The sequence below is a fragment of the Parasteatoda tepidariorum genome, chromosome 8 (genome assembly GCF_043381705.1).
Source record: "Parasteatoda tepidariorum isolate YZ-2023 chromosome 8, CAS_Ptep_4.0, whole genome shotgun sequence".
Classification (NCBI taxonomy): Eukaryota; Metazoa; Arthropoda; class Arachnida; order Araneae; family Theridiidae; genus Parasteatoda; species Parasteatoda tepidariorum.
In genome coordinates, this window is record NC_092211.1 from 88,454,500 (window position 1) to 88,473,802 (window position 19,303).

A 19,303-nucleotide genomic window follows, 5' to 3' on the forward strand; every position below is an offset into this window, starting at 1 on the left:
CCCCCCCCCCCCCCCAAAAAAAAAGGAGTGATTCGTTAAAAGTCGCTAGATTGTAAATTAACTACCCGACTTTAACTCATCATCCGGTCTTACCCCATTCTATTCTTACCCATATGTTACTGTGAATGACATATATGGGTAATTGTTGACTTCCACCGGCAAATGTTGAGAGTCACAGACTCGCTTTGGGAAATGTCCGAAATATATTACTAGGTCCAGTTAAGTGCCACTGCCCGGTATGCCGTACACTGATGTTTTTTTTAAGGTTCATTCCCACTGCCCGGTTCTCCTAACGCAGATATTTCGCCTCTTCTATCCTCAGAAGATATTAAAATATAGAATAAATATAATAATATCAACGAATAAATTAATATCAAATCGGATATAACAAATAGTTCGGACATTCACTAAAGAGACTATGTGATGGTTGACATTTACCGGTGAAAGTCGACATTCTCTTTATTTATTTAAGCCATTCACGATAACATAATACATTAGAACAGTTATTATTATAATAGGAAATATTTACGTTTATAAAATTTGAATATTTAAAAAAATGGCAACTTACTTCACCTTTCCGAGCTGAAAGCTTGAGTAGCAAGCGCCAGAAGTTTGAGAAGAATAAAAATTAAATAAAAATCTTAAATTCGAGTATTCAAAGGTAGAGGGATAAGTTAACTTATCAGTCAAATATCTAGTTCGTAATCTCGATGATGATTTGTATGTTGAGAGCCTGTCAATAAGCATCCATTTCCTCCGTGTAAAAAAAAAAAATGATGCTATCAGTCCTAATAAAGTCGAAATTTTTGATCTGCAACGCAAAAAAATAGTCTGTTAATATTATTTTCTGATACAATTATGAATCTTGAATTGGCTTTTATTTGCTTAAACGTGAGTTAAAATAAGTTTCAAGGAAAAAATTATAGTTACTTATCAAAATTTGATATATTTTTTGCAATTGCTTATATTTACGATTTATACCTTCGTCTTTCCTTAAGAAATTTCATTATCTTGACGGGAAATATATTCCATGTTATCAAAGTATTAATAAACATGACAAGAATATATTTTTTAAATTCTTAGCTTCTTAATTAACACAAAATTAAGAAGCTAATTCAGGTGATTTTGAGGAAACAAGATAGTATAGTTCGGAAAATCGTTTTGGTTTCTTCTTTCCTTAAGAAATCTCTTGTTCGCTGGTGAAAACAGCTAACAAACACCATATTATCACAAAATGGCGATGTTTTCTACATGGAATATGAATTTTGGATAGTGGAAACTAGATAGAGAAATCAAGAAGCTGTTTCCTCGGGGTTCATGGTCAATGGTGTCAAAAAAAGAAATTCAGGTTTGAAATTGACGTCATTCTTTGATGGATCTACATTTTAGGGAACAGTTCATGACCATTACAGACGGAATAAATCGTCACAGAGTTGACCCCTCGGCGTTTTAGGTGTCCAATATTAGAAAGGGACGAAATGAACCCAACCTTACGATGGAACATAGAAAGGTATCTCTATGAAATTTAAATTGTTACAATATAATATTTAACTACCACATTATTGCATTACTTATAGCGTAAGAACATAATATTTTAATACTTATTTTATTCTAAATAGCATTTTAATTTAAAGTAAAAAGGAGCAACATGCACAACTATAATAAGCCTCAAAATTTCACATTTAAAATACACAATTTTCTTACCTTTACTAATTGTTTGCTAAATTATTAAATTTTTTTTTTTCAAATTCATAATTTTTTTAAAAATTTTACTATGTTTCCGTAAGTGACCGAAATCAAGAGAATGTCCGAAATATTTGTTATATCCGATTCGATATTAATTTATTCGTTGATATTATTACATTTATTCGATATTTTAATATCTGCTGAGGATAGATTAGGAAAAACATCAGTNGCCCTGACCCAACCTTATGATGGAACATCGAAAAGTGTCTCTCTGAAATTTAAATTGTTGCAATATAATATTTAACTACCACATTATTGCATTACTTATTGCGTAAGAACATAATATTTTAATACTTATTTTTATTTTAAATAACATTTTAATTTAAAGTAAAAAGGAGCAACATACACAGCTATAATAAGCCTCAAAATTTCACATTTAAAAAACACAATTTTCTTATCTTTACTAATTGTTTGCTAAATTATTATAAATTTATTTTTTTTCAAATTCATAATTTTTTTTAAAAATTTAACTATGTTACCGTAAGTAACCGAAATCAAGAGAATCTCCGAAATATTTGTTATATCCGATTTGATATTAATTTATTCGTTGATATTATTATATTTATTCGATATTTTAATATCTGCTGAGGAGAGATTAGGAAAAACATCAGTACCGGTTAAATGAATACTGGACAGTGGCACTTGAACTTAAAAAAACATTGACGTATGGTATACCGGACAGTGGCACTTAACTGGATCTACTGTTTGTCTAAGATAGGTACTCTGACAGCCACTGAGTCTGCGGCAGTCTGGTGCTATGGAAACAAGAAGAGGGCATTTTAGGGAGGGTGGCTTCGATGAAGAGGTCTCCTTTTCTTTCGCCGAAACCAGTCCAAGAGGGAGCACGCATCCCTACACGAAATAATCATACCTCGTTACCATAGTCACCGCCACAGCTCCAGACGAATGTCTGGCAGAGTACCTATCGTAGACAAACAGTAGTATTTCGGACATATACCAAAGCGACTATGTGATTGTCAACATTCACCGGTGGAAGTCAACAACCGCCCATTTCTGTCATTCATAGTAACAACTATATTTAAACAACGGAGATGAATGATTTTTTCTTTTTTATTTCTCTGAAATATCACGGGTGCCTTTAATATTTCTGAGAGGGAAATACCCTAACTTCTCCAACAGTAATGGCACCTATGAGCTCATACCCAAAATTTTTATTTAAAAAAAAAAAAAAAAAAATTGCAGTATTGTTCTTCTTTAACCAGTTTGAGGTGAATAGTAGGGCTAAATCTCTATTGCGGAGCATTGTGATATGTATACTCATTGCGTGAATTGGAATTCTTAAAAATTACTTTTATTATTCATATGTTTTTCACTTTTACGTATTTTATTTTAATTTGTATTTTATTTGAATTTCATTATTGTATTTGTATTATTCTAATATTGTATAGTATGTAATTTATTGTAGCCTATTCTGTGTGAATTGGAATTCTTAAGAATGATTTTTATTGTTCAAGTTTTTTTAGCGTTTACGTATTATATTTTTATTTGTATTTCATTACTGTATTTGTATTATTCTAATATTGTACCGTATGTACTTTATGCGTTTTGTTATTTTCTGACAATTTTTTAACAAGTTTCTAGGAACATTAACCTTTTTAAGAAGGAATCGCTAGTTTTTTTTAATATTAAATATGAATGTAATCCTGCTTCATTTTTCAAAATATTTATTGTAGAGCCAATTGATCTACTTCCGACGTCATTGTTTTTATTTTAATTCCAATTACATTTATGTTAATTAAATTCGATTTTAATTCCGCACACTTTGTGGAGGTAACTTGTTAAACAATTTAATTAATCAGGTAGGTTACCTTGATATGACATTCGCCTCTGAGGAAAAAAAAAAGATTAAAAAATCGCAGGTCATATTCAAAATCTTTTCTTATTAAAGAATACTTTCTTCCAAAGGAAAGGAGCGTGAGACAAAGTAAGGAGATTTCCTTGTCATAAAATTGTAATCCGTTACAGTTTCTCAATCTCCAAAACACGTGACTGTTTCAAGAGCAATGTCTATTTTATTTGTTTAAATTGGATGGATTTATAAAAAAATATCTTTTAATTTTAATAACAGGAGCATTCATTTTAATTTGATTTCTTTAAAATGATCAGGAAACAATACAACGCGGAATGAAAACATGTCATCGAAGCGTTATTCTTTTTACATTTCAAAACTTTTATCGTGAAATTCATAGAGGGTCAAATTTATTGACGAATCACATCGAAATATAAACAATTTTTTAGTACTAATTACAGAACTTCGAATGCAGTATTCTAATGTTTTTTTTTTCAATACATAAAAATATAGTTTAGCTTCATTTTATCACTCAATCATTACTTTTTATTGAAAAAAAGTGTATTTTAATTTGATAATTATAATATAATGTAAATGAAATATATTATAATTCTGAAATTAAAGTGCATACATATAAGTAAGCACTAAGTAATATGAAATTATATTGTAACATACATGATAGTGTACATAATATGTAATTGTATATTCAAGTAAGATGTAATTGCGTTCATTAGACATTACTTTCTAAATATTTAGAAAAAATTGTGAGTTACATTGGTTGGAAACAAATATGGCATAAGACTCAAAATTCAAAGTTCATCAAATGTAAAAATATCTTTTCTAAGAATTTCTCTAAAATAATTAAGGTTGGATTTTAAATGATTGTAGCGCAATGTTTCAAAAAATAAAAATATAAATAAGTAACAAAATTTATTTATTAAATGAAATATTTGGTTTTTATGTATATAATAATTTGCTCATTTCTATATTTCCTTTATATAAATATTTATTTTTTTGTTTAGTATATGCTTACAATAAACAAAATATTGTTTTTTATAAAATAACAATTTTAATTCTTAGAATAATTTCTTTTATAATAAATTTTTTTACAATAAACTCTGAAACTTTTGTGAAGTGTGTTGCCATTAAACTCGCCTTTTTTAAAATATTGAAAAAATAGTCTGTATTAATTATGAAAATATTTAACACAAACTATTATGGAAATAATTTTTTTTTAATAAAATTAAAAAAAATTCGGAAAATGTATGAATTCTAACTATCTCATTATAAAATATAACTGTTGTAAATTAAATTTTAGATTTTTTTTAAAAAAACATGATGGTGAATATGATAACTAGTTTATGCAAGAATTCATTTAACTGTTTTATGTAAAATGTATGAGCCATAATTGACGAAAAATTAATGTCCAAATAACAAAATAACTAACGTTAATTTAAAAAATTTCGTATTGTACATTTTCTAACCTAATTAAAAGATTTTGATAATTTGATGCTTAGATTACAACATAATTGACGAAAATTTAATGTCCAAATAGCAATATAATCAACGTTAATTTGTAAAAATTCGTATCACACATTTTATAATCCAATTAAAAGATTTTGAAATTCAATGATTGAGAAAATATTAATCTCCAAATAACGAAATAATTAACATTAATTACAAAACATTCGTATTGTACATTTTCTAACCAAATTAAAAGATTTTGATAATTCAATGTTTCGATTACTACATAAGCTTTTTAGGTCAAATATACGCATTTCTTGATATTNTAGTAATTTAAATTTTAGATTTTTTAAAAAAAAACATGATGGTGAATATGATAACCAGTTTATGCAAGAATTCATTTAACTGTTTTATGTAAAATGTATGAGTCATAATTGACGAAAAATTAATGTCCAAATAACAAAATAGCTAACGTTAATTTAGAAAATTTTGTATTGTACATTTTCTAACCTAATTAAAAGATTTTTATAATTTGATGTTTAGATTACAACATAATTGACGAAAATTTAATGTCCAAATAGCAATATAATCAACGTTAATTTGTAAAAATTCGTATCACACATTTTATAATCCAATTAAAAGATTTTGAAATTCAATGATTGAGAAAATATTAATCTCCAAATAACGAAATAATTAACATTAATTACAAAACATTCGTATTGTACATTTTCTAACCAAATTAAAAGATTTTGATAATTCAATGTTTCGATTACTACATAAGCTTTTTAGGTCAAATATACGCATTTCTTGATATTTTCTATTTTGGTTTAGAATAAACAAATAAAAAATCGCTACGATTTTTCAGATTTTTGTTTCAAATTATTTAAAAAAAAATATTTTGAATATTTTCGTTTAATTCTACAAAAATGAATGAAAAATAATATCTGAAATGGAAAATAAATCTAAACTTGCATTATGAAAACATTTTTTATGTATAATTTTTCTTTTTGCGGAAAGAAAAATGAATCTTCTAGATTTATTTATGATTTTTGATTTAGATGTTTTTTAAATTATAATTTTTTGATTAACTGTTTCGTATTTTTTAAATTATATAAAAAATAATTGAATTCATAATCATCACAAGTTCTTATGAACATTTTAGCTGCCTACAAAACAATGGCGAAATAGAAAGGAAGAAAATATAAATTTTTGTAGCTAAAACAAGCCTAAAGCTTATTTTAAAGACTTTCCTAAATATTTTAGTACATTAAATCCTTTTAAAATAATATCGTTTTAAATTGTTTCATATTAGTCTTATACATTGAGGCTATATATTACGCATTTTTATCTTTTTTGCTATGTTTTCGGATACTAAATACTTTTTTTCATATATATAGAGACAAAACACGGAACAAAGCATATTAAAAAGAACTTACGTTAGATTCGACAATTCAAAAGTAACAGCAAAATTTTGGATTTTTCCCTTAAATTTTTATATGATTCCAGAAATTCGATAATAATTAATGTTTCGATAGTGAGTGACACGATAAAAAATATTTTACAACAAATAATGATAAATTCACAAAAACGTGGTGTATAGTAAGTAGACCATATAGAACAGTATGTTCTACTTATTTAACAATTATGTCTAAATTAAATTATAATGTTCTTTATAATGTTTCAAAAATCGCAAAGCAATCGCATTTGTAAATTTTACATAGTCATAAAAATATTTCTGTAAAAAAAAAAAAATTATTTTTAAAATTCTTTTTCCACATTCGTACTTTTCTACTTTTCCCTCGTTAACTTTGTTTGTTACTTATAATTGTCAGTTCTTGAACTTTATGGAGTACTTAACCTCTCGAAATGATCGATCACTATTAATGGGTATCACGAGTTTAGGAGAGTTTTCCGGAACCAATATCCGGCCCTGTACTTTCCGGCTACTTTTATTCAACTCTGAAAAAGGAAAAGAAAAAAAAAAGATAAAGGAAAAAAAGTCAATTAAACCACAAGCAACCCTATTTCTATGCTTAGCGAGGGGAAAAAATTGTTGGATCGATTTATTCTTAAATGTTCCTAACCCTTTTGAGCGCAGGCGCATTTCGAACCAAAACAGTGAGTTCGATGTTTATTCCAAACGGTCACCAGCAGTGGTTAGAAGTGGTGCGCATGACCAGAATATTTCTAGGAGAACATTTTCATCCTCATCTTCATCTTCAGCATCATTTATTACTGGATTTAAAACTTTTATCGAAAAATTCTGCACCACCCTATCAGCTTTTGTGCTTCGGATTCAGATATCTTTGTGATATATCCTAAAAGAATGAATAATATGTCTTAAGATTTAGGATACTTTTTTCTTTGGATACCTGAACAAATTTGGTACTAAAAGGAACAGGTAGGTGATATGTTTGTTTTGAATTGCTTGCGGGAAAAGTAATAGGTGCGTTTTAAAGTTGAGAAAAAATGTTTTTTATCTGATGAATAAGATATCTACAACAACTGATAGAGTATTTTATATCACCTGGTCATTACTTGTAACTCTCCATGATAAATAATCATGCGAAACAACTGCTCATCATTAAGAGTTCTAACAAATGGATCATGCGTAACAAAAGTTCACCATCAACTTTTATCGTGTTTATTGTAAATAGAATTTTTTTTTAAACAAATGATCATGCGTAACAACTGCATTTAATAAGTATTAATTATAACATCATGAGAACTTCTAGCAAAAGATCATGCAAAACAAAAGATAATCACGAAGAGTTCCAACAAATGGTCTTGTAGGATAATAGCTCATCATTTCAAAAATGATCATTCCAAAAAAGATGTTAATCACGAGGAGTTCTGACGTTGCGTTTGATAATAGATCATCGTAACAAATGATAGTGTATGATAATTAGCTCATCATGGGTAGTTCGAGCAAATGAACCATACTAAAATTGCTCATCATGAGTTATTCAAACTAATGAACTTCAATAATAAACGCTCATCAGACGTAATTCTAAGAAATTATCCAAACTTGGAATTACGAAGTTTTATTTTATAGTATGGAGTTTTCCAAACTATTGCAATTTTGTATATTCTGTGTATCGCGTATTTCTTAAAATTTAATATTGTTTTTCAGATCATTATTTTTTGAAATTTTAAATTGACAGAAATGTTGTCACTTCAACGCAACTTCAGAAAATAAAAACATGTCTTAAATTTTGATTTACAAATTAAAATAATAATAATAATTATATAGACAAAAGATAATAAAAGAAATGAGAGATAAACGAGGAAAATTGAGAAAAATAATAATATATACTGATATATACAGTGAATTCGCGATAACTCGAATCTGATAGGACTCTGTTAAGGAATTTAAANAAAACTCGAGTTATAGTTATAATCGAGTTATCGTACTTCGAGTTATAGCGAATTGACTGTATTTATATTATTAGTATATAAAATTATACTTTATATATAAAATTATACTATTTATATTATTAGTATATAAAATTATACTAATATAGTTTTATATACTAATATATATTAATAAATATATAAAGAAAAGAAAAACAATAAGTTTCATTTATTGTGCATAAGCTGCAAGTAAATAGAACTCATAAAATAAGTTCAAAATGAAGATAAAACAAAGGAAAATTTCAGACACATGAAAAAAGGGGGGAAAAGAAAAATAAGAATAAAAATAACAAAAAACTGGAAAAAAAATTATAATAATAAAAATCCGAAAAAAAAGAATAAATTTTTTTTAAAAAATCCGGAAAATAAAAAATGTAATCATTTCATCAGCCCACACTATTATATCTGAAAAAAAGAGTGCTCTCTAATATTGTATCAATATAGCCAAAGCAAAATATATCAATTCAATAGTGTGAGGAGCACTCAAAAAATTTTCACAAAAATGACAACAAATAAATAAAATAGAACACAATAAGTTAAAATAGCACGTAAAAACAGGAAATAAAATGTAAAGAATTCATTTTGAACTTATATATATGTATGGAAAATTGATCATTTTTTGAATACTTATTCTGTGATACAATTCGGATAAGTTTTTGGAATTTATTATCCCTAACAATTGATTTCCTCCCCAAAATGAACCTCTTTTGCAGTGATTCATTTTGATTTCATAATTACAAGGAAGTTAGTCTGAATATTTTCAATTAGTAATTGCTGACTTTTTTGTAACTTGTTTTCTTGTGATAAGAAATTAAATTAATTTCACAACCCATTATTATTTTTTCCGTATGTCCGTTGAAATTTTTTTGATGTTTTACGAGATGAATTTTTTGAACTGAATTTTTTTAGAACTAAAGATATCCATAAAAAGAAATAAGTTATAGAAATTAGGTCTTAAATGTAGAAGACGGTGAAAGAGCTATAAGAGCATTGTTTCCGTTTGTGTCAACTTATTTTTATGCCTCAGGTTTTCCAATAAAGTTATAAATGAAAACGAATAAAGAAAAAAAATTGATTAAAAAGAGTAGATTTTAAATAAACTAATAGATATTAAGGAAATACATTTGAATTTGAAAGTGATCCTCGCTTTGCTCATGTAAGTGCTTTAACGAAGAATTAGAGAACCAAACATACATTTAAATAAAAAAAATACATCTAAATAATCAAACAAATAGTGATTAATAACACTATACTAATATATTTTTTAATAATTAAAGTATTAATTACTATAATTGTTTAATTATAATTTATTCATTATAAATGATAATAATAATATTTAATTGATATTTAATTAACTAATATTAATAGGTTGTTAACTAAATGTTAACAATTATTTTTTAATTAATATGTTTGTATTCGTTTATGTTTGGAAAAAAATATTATGGAAATAATGGTAAATCAAAATGTTCTATAACTTTATTATTTAGTTTTTGGGACGTTTAGAGAAGTAATTACAATCTGAATGTTATGAGTTTTCGAAAAGAGGAGTACAAGGGAAATGGATCAAAACAGGTTTGATATTACCATTGCTTTAAGAATTGCGCAATGCGCATGAAAAAGCAACAATAGAATAAAGTGTAAAGGTTTATTGTTATTCTTAATAAGAAAATTGTTCCAATATACTTGTACGTCATCTTATTGATATTTCAACGAGGTATAGAGCGCTGCTAGTGTATAATGCTATTTAACTATCATAAGCAGTAATTACTTAACTTGTTTACTAAACGTACTTTCTTAACTTCGTCCCCGATAAGGATTTTCCAATACAGCTGCCCACTCCTTTGTTTAGCATTTCTTTTTAATAAAGCACTTTTTGATTTTTGGCATTGTTTTAGCTCAGGTAACATATTTTTAAAGAAATAAAAACTTCTTCAGAAAAAAAAGCGAGTCGTTAAAAGCTGCTGGATAGTAAATTCGCTCCCCGGAAGAGAGCATGTCTTCAACACAGCAGTGGGCGCTGCTGATTATTACAGCAACTGCAGATTATTTTTTTATCTAAGTTTTTTTTTTCTTTTTAAAAAAGAAAACAAATAAATGGTGGAAAATTTTTGCAAGTTATTTTTAAACATCTCTAAACTTGTTTCTAATATAATTTGAAAAGCTGATTCTGAAGAACGACGCAAAGAACAAATAAGTAATTAATTTTATTTTCTGTTACTTGATAGCTGTGTAGGAATTACTTGATAACATTCCAATCTCTTTTAGAATCATGCGAATAAAATTCAACTTAAATTTAACACAATCATAAAGTCTCTATGAATCGTTTTGAAAAGGACTTTTTATTTGCTATTGCTTATATTCCCAGCTTAAGTTGAATTTTGTGCAATAATAACCTTTGCCTGACTGAGTTGAGGTGACAGACAAATTTGGATTTACAGAGGCAGTGCTGCAGATTCACTCCGTAAATTCTGCTACCGGGCTTACGCCCATTAAAAATATTAGTTTTCCAAAGAGTTTTGTGAATAGGGAGATTTCGCACTTTTACGTTAGCTTCCATACATTCCCATCGAAACAACTCCTCATTCTAGCGTTTATTTTAGATGCTACGTATCTTTACGTTAAGTTGGCGTGATTTACCCTACAAAGACAAATCTACAAGCACGTTGTTTATAGCTGTTAAATATTGTTTCCTGTTGAAGCCTACCATCGAATTAAAAACGTGAACATGAAATGCGAGTTTGAAGAAATGTATGGATGAAATTTAGGAACGAATCGTGTGACCTTACAACCGCTGATTCATTCAATAAAAAAATAATTTTATTGCTTTTGTTTAACATTATGGTTATCCAATAGCACTAGTTCCATAAGAAACTAGATATACTTTCGCTATTTCAAAATTATAACTATTTATTTTAAATATACAGTTTAGTTAAAAGAAGTTAAATAATCAATTGAAGTTCAATAATACTTTTTTAAATATTAATAATAATAATAAGCTGCATTCTTTATCGCTGAATTCATCCTAACCTATAATCTACCCGATTTTTCTGTTCACAGATCCGCAGTTTTATGTAGAGCAAAGAGCATTTTGAATCGTATGCCACAGCTTTAAAAAAATAGTCGGCATCCATTGTAAATGTTTGTTTTGATTTTATGGTCAGAATTAAAATGATATTCCACTACGTTAGCGTTTTTAACTTGCGGTTTTTTTTCAAAATCTCTTATTTTCACTTATGTAAGTTTGATATTTTTTCATGGGCGTGATATTTTTTCATTTTACCTAAACAGAGGCATGCGCAGTAAAAGTGCGCATGCGAAATTACTTGAGCTTGTGTATATTTGCGAAATCTCCCTAATGTCTTTATAAAAGGTACATTTGGAACACTTTTTAAGATTATTTTTAATATAAATTTTTCATAATCTGTAAATATTGCCACTTTTCATTAAAAAAAATCAATATCAATCAATTAATATCATGTATCATTAAAACAGATAGATGAAATTTAAAGATTTGATGTTTGGTCATTCTATTTAATATGGTAGCCGAATAAGAATAAAAAGAAATAAACAAATAAATAACGAAAACTATAATTTCCATGTACAGTGCGCAAAACTAAAAAGTGTACACTACAAATAACCTTTGGTCTAATAATCAGATTTTCACGCACTTTGACTCAACTTCAATGGTTCGAAAGGATAACCTTTATCTTAGTCGATATTTTAATTTGCAAAATCAGAACCAAGAACTTACTTTCACTGAATAAGCAAGTCTTTTTTTTACCAGTCTGGAAATAATTAGGTAGCTGTTCCAATTCAAAATAGCTGCAATCAGGAAAATGTAGTCCCAATAGTTAAGTTAGGAGATTGGCCGAAAATTTCGACCCCTTAATGTTAATTTTACTTTTGACGTAGTATGCCGTTTGTACAAGAATTTCTTTCAAGATTCTTAATCCAAAGATATTTCCTGGCAAACAATAATTTTTAATAATTATTTATGATTATTTTATTTAATAATGGTCGAACATTTTTTTAACTATAATGTGCATAAACTTGAACATAAATTTAAAGAGTGTTATTTTAAATGATAAAAGAAAACTTGAAAGTAATCATTCTGTTTTTAGTTAGTTTCCTTTTCTAAACTTTTTTTTAAATTTAAAATTTGATTTCTCGAGAACGACTCGACCGATTTCATTCGATCCTTGTATGTGAAGGTGCAATATATATGAGGATATTACGTACCTCTTCGAATATAGATACATGATAAGTCATACATATAGGTAGGGACCCTCTTTAAGTTTGATTTTCAATTCTTTTGTTTCTTTTTTTTAATTTATGTTTTAACGATTTACTTATTTCGCTATTATTCAAACAGAAATATGAAAAACCTTACTTTTTGACTTACTCACTTTCAGTTGTATGACAGTATATATAATTTCAGTATATTTTCCCCTCTATATTCCGCGGTGTTACACAATGGTGTCCCCTTTCAAATGATTTACTATGCAATTTTTAAAATTAGTATATTTTCAACTTTCAACGTCAACTTTTAACGTAAGTCGTAAATTTCAACTAAATTCATTTCCGTGTCTTTTTTTTAATAATCATTAAATATACCTATCTATTGAAAATCGATAGGTTAATAAATAATACATCAGAAAAATTCCACGCTTCATACCGCAATAGAATTATATTTTTATAAAAGATTCATTCTTCTTTATTTTCTCCAACTAAGCTTCAGCACGGAAGCCATATAATACTAAAAAACACACATTTTAAGCGGATTAGGTATTCACTATTCCAACAAATGTAATTATTATTATCGATCGATATAGGGCTGAGTCACACTTTTTAATGAAATGTACCAAAATCTTCCCATCTACCCACCAACTTTGTGTTTTTAATCACGAGTGGCATTGTAGCAGACGATTATTTCACATCATTATTAAAGGGTAAATTAGCCATGACCGTGACTATACAGCCTGGTGTATATTTTGTTCTTTTCAAAGTCGTAATGTTGTCGCGTGCTCTTGTGTCGCTATGGGGAATATATCCCCGCCCCCCACTTCTACAATAACACACACGCCCTTTCATTCGGACTCATTAATAAGCTGCTTCTGAAAAACGTGACTGTGAAAGCGGCACATGATTCGACACGCAAATGTATCATTTTTAAACGAGTGACTGAAAAAAATCCGATTGATACTCAATAAATGACTAGAATTGAGGGGATCATAAGTAAAGGTCATTCCCCCCGACGTCTTATAAGTTAAAATGTATCGAGGTAATCCAAATTTCTGAGTAACCGCAAGGCAACGATTTTCCGAAAATGGTGCTGTTTTTCCTCTATTCATTCTGTGTTATTAACTTTTCAATAACAACAGTTCAAATATTACGTAAACATATTTTTGGCCATTTTAGACTCGTCCAATTGTCTTGTCACCGAAAAAAAAGCAAGTCATAACCTCCTCCCATGTTTACGAGAAAAAAAATTAACACTTTCCCTTTTGACTTAACTTAGACTTACCCATTGGCAATATGGTTGATGTCCAATTTTTTTCCCGTCTACGTTCTTTGGCTTTAGCTTTTTTCAGCTTCGGTAAGTTTAGGCCTTGGCATCGTTTTTTTTTCTTGCTTTAGCTCTAATCTTTGGGACCGTGCAATCAGTTTGAGACCCTCTTTATTTGTGATATTTACCTAAATTAGTACTGGTAACTCTTTGAATTGTAATGAATTTCTGATTCTTAATTAAAACAATAAAAACTAAAATATCGTTCAAATGATGAAATTCACAACTCAAGAAGTATTTATGGGAACTCTCCGGTCCCATATCTCAAAAATAAACTCTCCAACTGAATGCATAACAAAATTAAAAGTGAAAAAAAGAATTCTAAAAAAAATATCAAACAGCAGCGGTTGCCATAGCAACGCATGCAATGGCGACGCATGAGCACTGTTTACTATTACTCTTCAACAGTGTTGAAAAGTGTGATGACGTCGAAATAAGGTGCGCATGCCATCAAACCCAAAACAATACCCATTTTGCCAAGGGGTACTAAAAATAAAAGATGTAACTTTGCATTACGCCTTAATTCATTTTATGAGATTGTGAATGAAATATTCTTAAGAAATTTTTGTTATTCACAACTGTTGACCTCTGTAACTTTTGGAAGAATTTTTTTCCCCCAAATACAACTTTTATTCCAAATTTGAAAAAAATTTCGAGTAATTTTTTGTTAAATTTTATTATTTTGTTTAAGAAGAAATTGAAAGCAAAGAGGTTTTAATGTATTACGTAAGCGTTTCTTATAACCCTCTTCCCTTTGTGAGAAAATATAACAAACCACCCATTCCCCCTCCCCCAACTATCCGGTGTTTACGTAACATTTGAACTGCCCTATGCATCATGCATATATTTATATAAGCTACCTCCTGTAAGGATATGAAAAATATTCAAATGGTTTTTGTTTTCATATTGCGCATAAATTAAGATAAAATCAATTATTTAGAAAGGTAGCGACACCAATTGCCATCTCAATCGCTTATGCATTTTGATAATTCAATATTGTCAAGCAGTTGCAAGATGAAGTTTAAATAGAACAGTTGCCAATATTGATCACAAGAAAACAAGAATTTTCCCTGATAAATGTCATATTTTAACCGATGGGCTCTTCAATTATAATTGTTATCGTTCAATTAAAGTATCATAACGATATTTTGTATCGTTTAATAAAGTATCATAACGATAACGCTATTTACGACTACTTAAGGAAGGCACGGAATTTTTTCCGTAGACTTTGTGTTGCGCGTTTAAGAAAACCTTCAGGAGAGATCATCAGAACCTCTCCTAGTGACCGGGAAAAACTCCACACCAAATACTGAAAAGGTAAAAGGAGGAAGCTCTAGAAAATATCAAAATAAATGATATTCACTAAGCAGGTTTAAATATATTTAAAATACTTGTGAGTGACTCTTATCTAGAGAGCCTTTTTTTGACGATCTCTGAAAGAGATTGTTAACTTCATGAGACAGTAAGAGTGGACTGAAGACGATGATTTAATTTTAGAGTTGAAAATTAAATTTAAAAAAATTTATTTTTTTTAGAAAAAACAACCATCTCAAACAAACAAACCTCTTCTCATCTTTTGAAGTTAACTAATTTTTATGATATGAAATCAAATGCAAACTAAAACAGAAAACGTAATTTGTTTATTTATTTAAAACATTTATAATTGGTAAATTTGTTTTTACACATTATTATATCATTTTTATAGACGTTCAATTTTATTCCTCGATCCGTCAACAGAAATGGCATTACCACACTCAGAAAATGACTCTGACTAAAATTATAAATTGTTTACGAAAAATCATATAGTAGCCTTTTTTTTAGTACCTTCGATGAGTGAATGGAGGTAACCTCCATCAACGATCATTTCACTGTGTCACTCCCGAGAGGTTTCACTGAATAAGAAATACAATGATAAATGGAAAGACACTCAACGAGTTTCTGTCACGCACAATAAATATTTATTGTATCCATGATAACCCAGCTCCATCATCCATGCTTTCAATAGTCCGTTTACATTAGTGAATGCGCACCTGCAATGTTGCAGGTAATGTAAAAATTTGTGATGAAGAAATTTGTGTATTCCCCATATGCTTAAAGGAAAATGTTTGAGTATTCTCCAATTGAGTTGGGCAAAACGAATCATCAAAGTGATTTGAATCAATAGAATTAGTTCATTTTGATGATTCGAATCAATAGAACCGGTTCATTTTGATGATTCGAATCAATAGAATCAGTTCATTTTGATGATTCGAATCAATCGAACCAGTTCATTTTGATGATTCGAATCAATCGAACCAGTTCATTTTGATGACTCGAATCAATAGAATCAGTTCATTTTGATGATTTGACTGATTATTGATTCGAATAACATAATCTAAACGACTTATTTGCGAATCACATAATTAAAATCAAAGGCTTAAAAAAATTTTAAAAAATTCAAACAATGTTTCCTTGCTTATCACTATTTTTTTTAAACTAATGTCGATAGAAAAACATTTTATTATTCTCTCGCATTAATGAATTCCTTCAAGTAAATAAATATGCTTATTATATCTTTCGTATAATTATATTGTTACTAAATGGTATAAATACTTTTAACTGTAGTAAATTTTAAGGAACTACAAAAGAAATGTTTTATTTATTTATTTTTTTATCTGATTTCATCGAATTCTTCAATTGAAAAATCTTAAGTTCTTAATAAAGAATGCATAAGAATTTCTTAGGTTTTACAAGAAACTTTTATTTGTATATCATCACTGCTAAATAAAAATGGAATTAAAGAAACCATTATTCATTATAATTCAATCCATTTTGATAAAATCAACTGAAATCGCAATTGATTCGAATAAACTGATTCGGATTACTGATTCGAATCAGTTATGATTTGGTTATTCGAATCGCCGAATCAATTCAATGATTCGTATCATCGAATAAGTGAGCAACTCAATTTCCCAAAGCTAGCTTGTGAAGGACAAGGTCTCTGAGATTTTTGATGCACTTTAATTTTTTAGAGAAAATAATTAAACACTGAACGACATGGCAAATATTTGATAATTTCCAAACATTTCTTAAATAAAATATTAGTTGACGAGATGGGCATAAAAAGTTCTAGGTTGAAAGAACAAATTGAAAAAGGGGTTTAGAATAACAAACTGGCTAATGTAAACATGAATAAATATTTCTTAATAATTTCTCAAAGAGTCGTAATGGCTCAGATTGGATCCAGGAGTTCCTTTGTTTTCTGAATTGGGTTCAAAATTGCAGGCTACGGAGTTGATCATTAGCAGTTGTAGACCCAAACAAAAGGTCAGCTGTTCAACGACGGTTATAAAATAATATAAAATAACTCCACGGGTATAAATAAGAAAAAATAATGTAAATTAAGTTCTCCAACAAAGAATTTTTAAAAAAAAAATTTGGAAACTCTACATTTCCATTTGCAAATAACGCATTAATTTATTAATTTACATTAATTTGTATATTTATAAATTAATGCAAACGTCTTAATTTCTAATTCGTCTAAAAAAATTTCTGAAAAAGGAAGGAAATCTCACAAGGGAAAATCTCTTTTAGGGTGAGATTATAAAACTTAAACTTAATTTTCTTATAATCTAACTTACAAATTAAAAATGTTTGTTTTTCACGCAATCATGATAAACATGATATACATACAAATTTAAAAAGTGACCAAACGATACTTTTGATCAATTTCTATATTTGTTGAATAGTTACAATTCATAAATCGAAATATAAAAGTTATTGCTTTTTTTTTGCTGAAGAATTTGAATTTTCAAGTCAGATGCTTTGAGAAATCAATGAAACCAAATAAATTATAATGCATTAATGTTTATAGAAATGCGTTGGAAAAGTTTATAGCATAGAGAAAGAAATTCTAAGAGAATTTTAATAAAGAGAAACTGTTATTTAACACAATCATTACCACAAATATAGCTGTAGAATCTTTTTATCCACTATTAACAGATTTTGCTGTTCAATAACTTGACCAATCACTGATTCGTAATTAGCTGATTTACTAATTCTCACTTTTATTCATGTGCCGATACACTATCCAATTAATACACCATTTTACTGATTCTGCTTATGATGATTGCGCAAGAATCACTTAAGATGCATGGGTGATGTACCTAGAAGCATTTATTGTTACGGCTGCTATAACGACGCGAAATGAGTAGTAATAAAAATAAAAGAAAAAACTTTGAAACTTTTGCACGTAGTTGTGTGTAGATTTAAAATATTACAGGCCCTGGAATATGGTGTAGTTTAAAATACATTATCTTTCCCCCCGCCCGAAAAAAGGTCGTTATAGATGTTGTTGTTGTCGCAGCCGATTAAGGCAAGAAGTACGATTGTTCTTGTTTTCCAGTGGCGCCATCTATGGACAAGAATTCGACCCTTCCATACGACCCGTTTATAGGGCAGACCCATCCATTCATTCGTCCACAGATCGTAATTTTGACCTAAACCAGAGAACGATCCATCTCCAATCCAGTACCCCCAGATATATAATTTGTTATGGGAACATGAAGGATTTTGTGACCAGACAAATTTAACCTGCACCTGTCACCATTTACTACATAGGGAGTCTTCGGCTAGCTGGATTGAACCTTCTGTTCTCACGAACATGAGTCCAGCGCTCTACCAACCAGGTTATCACGGCCCAGTCGTCATAGATGAAAATATCAAATGAATCTTCACTCTGTTAAAAATAAACCTGTTTTTTTATAAGTTAATAAATCTATATAAAGCATGACTCACTGAAAATTATTTTTTTTTAATTGACTAAGCAAACATATATTTTTAAGACCATGTTAGCACAGGGAATAGTGCTCACCTCTCCAAATGAGGGGATCCAGGCTCGGAGCCCAGCGTTACTGGTCGGTACGACACCTAATCCACTGATAACAGTTCCGATCTAAAGTATGTTCAGTGATAAAGGGATCATGGATTGGAGTTACCTTGCTGTCGGACTGACGGTGAGAGGTTTTCGTGGTTTTTTCTCTCAGTGTAGCACAAACGAGGGGTAGTTTCTTTCCAAACTAATCCTTCACAAAGACTAGTTCGTCCCATCGTTTAATCCAAGAGTTCCTTTGTCTTCTGGGTTGGGTTCAGAATTACATGACCACAGAGTTGGACATTGATCATCTAAAAATGAATTTAAACTTGCTGTTTAACACCGGTTATCAACGTACATCTCTGGATAGCAAGCTCTCTAAAAATGTCGTCATTTAACTTTGGATTCTAAATTACAGAAAATGCTGATAATGTGCAGCATTTCATCGTGT

General features: G+C 28.8%; 2 protein-coding genes across 4 annotated transcripts in view; one reads left to right on the forward strand and one right to left on the reverse strand.

Moving 5' to 3' along the window:
• LOC107438429 (short-chain dehydrogenase/reductase family 16C member 6) overlaps positions 1-625 on the reverse strand; it is a 32,967-nt gene extending 32,342 nt beyond the window's left edge. Inside the window, exon 1 of the mRNA XM_071184338.1 lies at positions 569-625. The gene's annotated coding sequence lies outside the window, so the exon portion shown is untranslated. The remainder of the gene's footprint in view (positions 1-568) is intronic.
• Positions 626-7,132: 6,507 nt separating this feature from the next.
• The window catches only part of LOC107438417 (CD151 antigen-like), a 62,713-nt gene continuing 50,542 nt past the window's right edge, over positions 7,133-19,303 (forward strand). The window contains exon 1 of one of the 3 annotated variants that reach the window (XM_016050708.3): positions 7,133-7,421. The gene's annotated coding sequence lies outside the window, so the exon portion shown is untranslated. The remainder of the gene's footprint in view (positions 7,422-19,303) is intronic. The other 2 variants (XM_071184339.1, XR_011637481.1) reach the window with 2 other exon arrangements.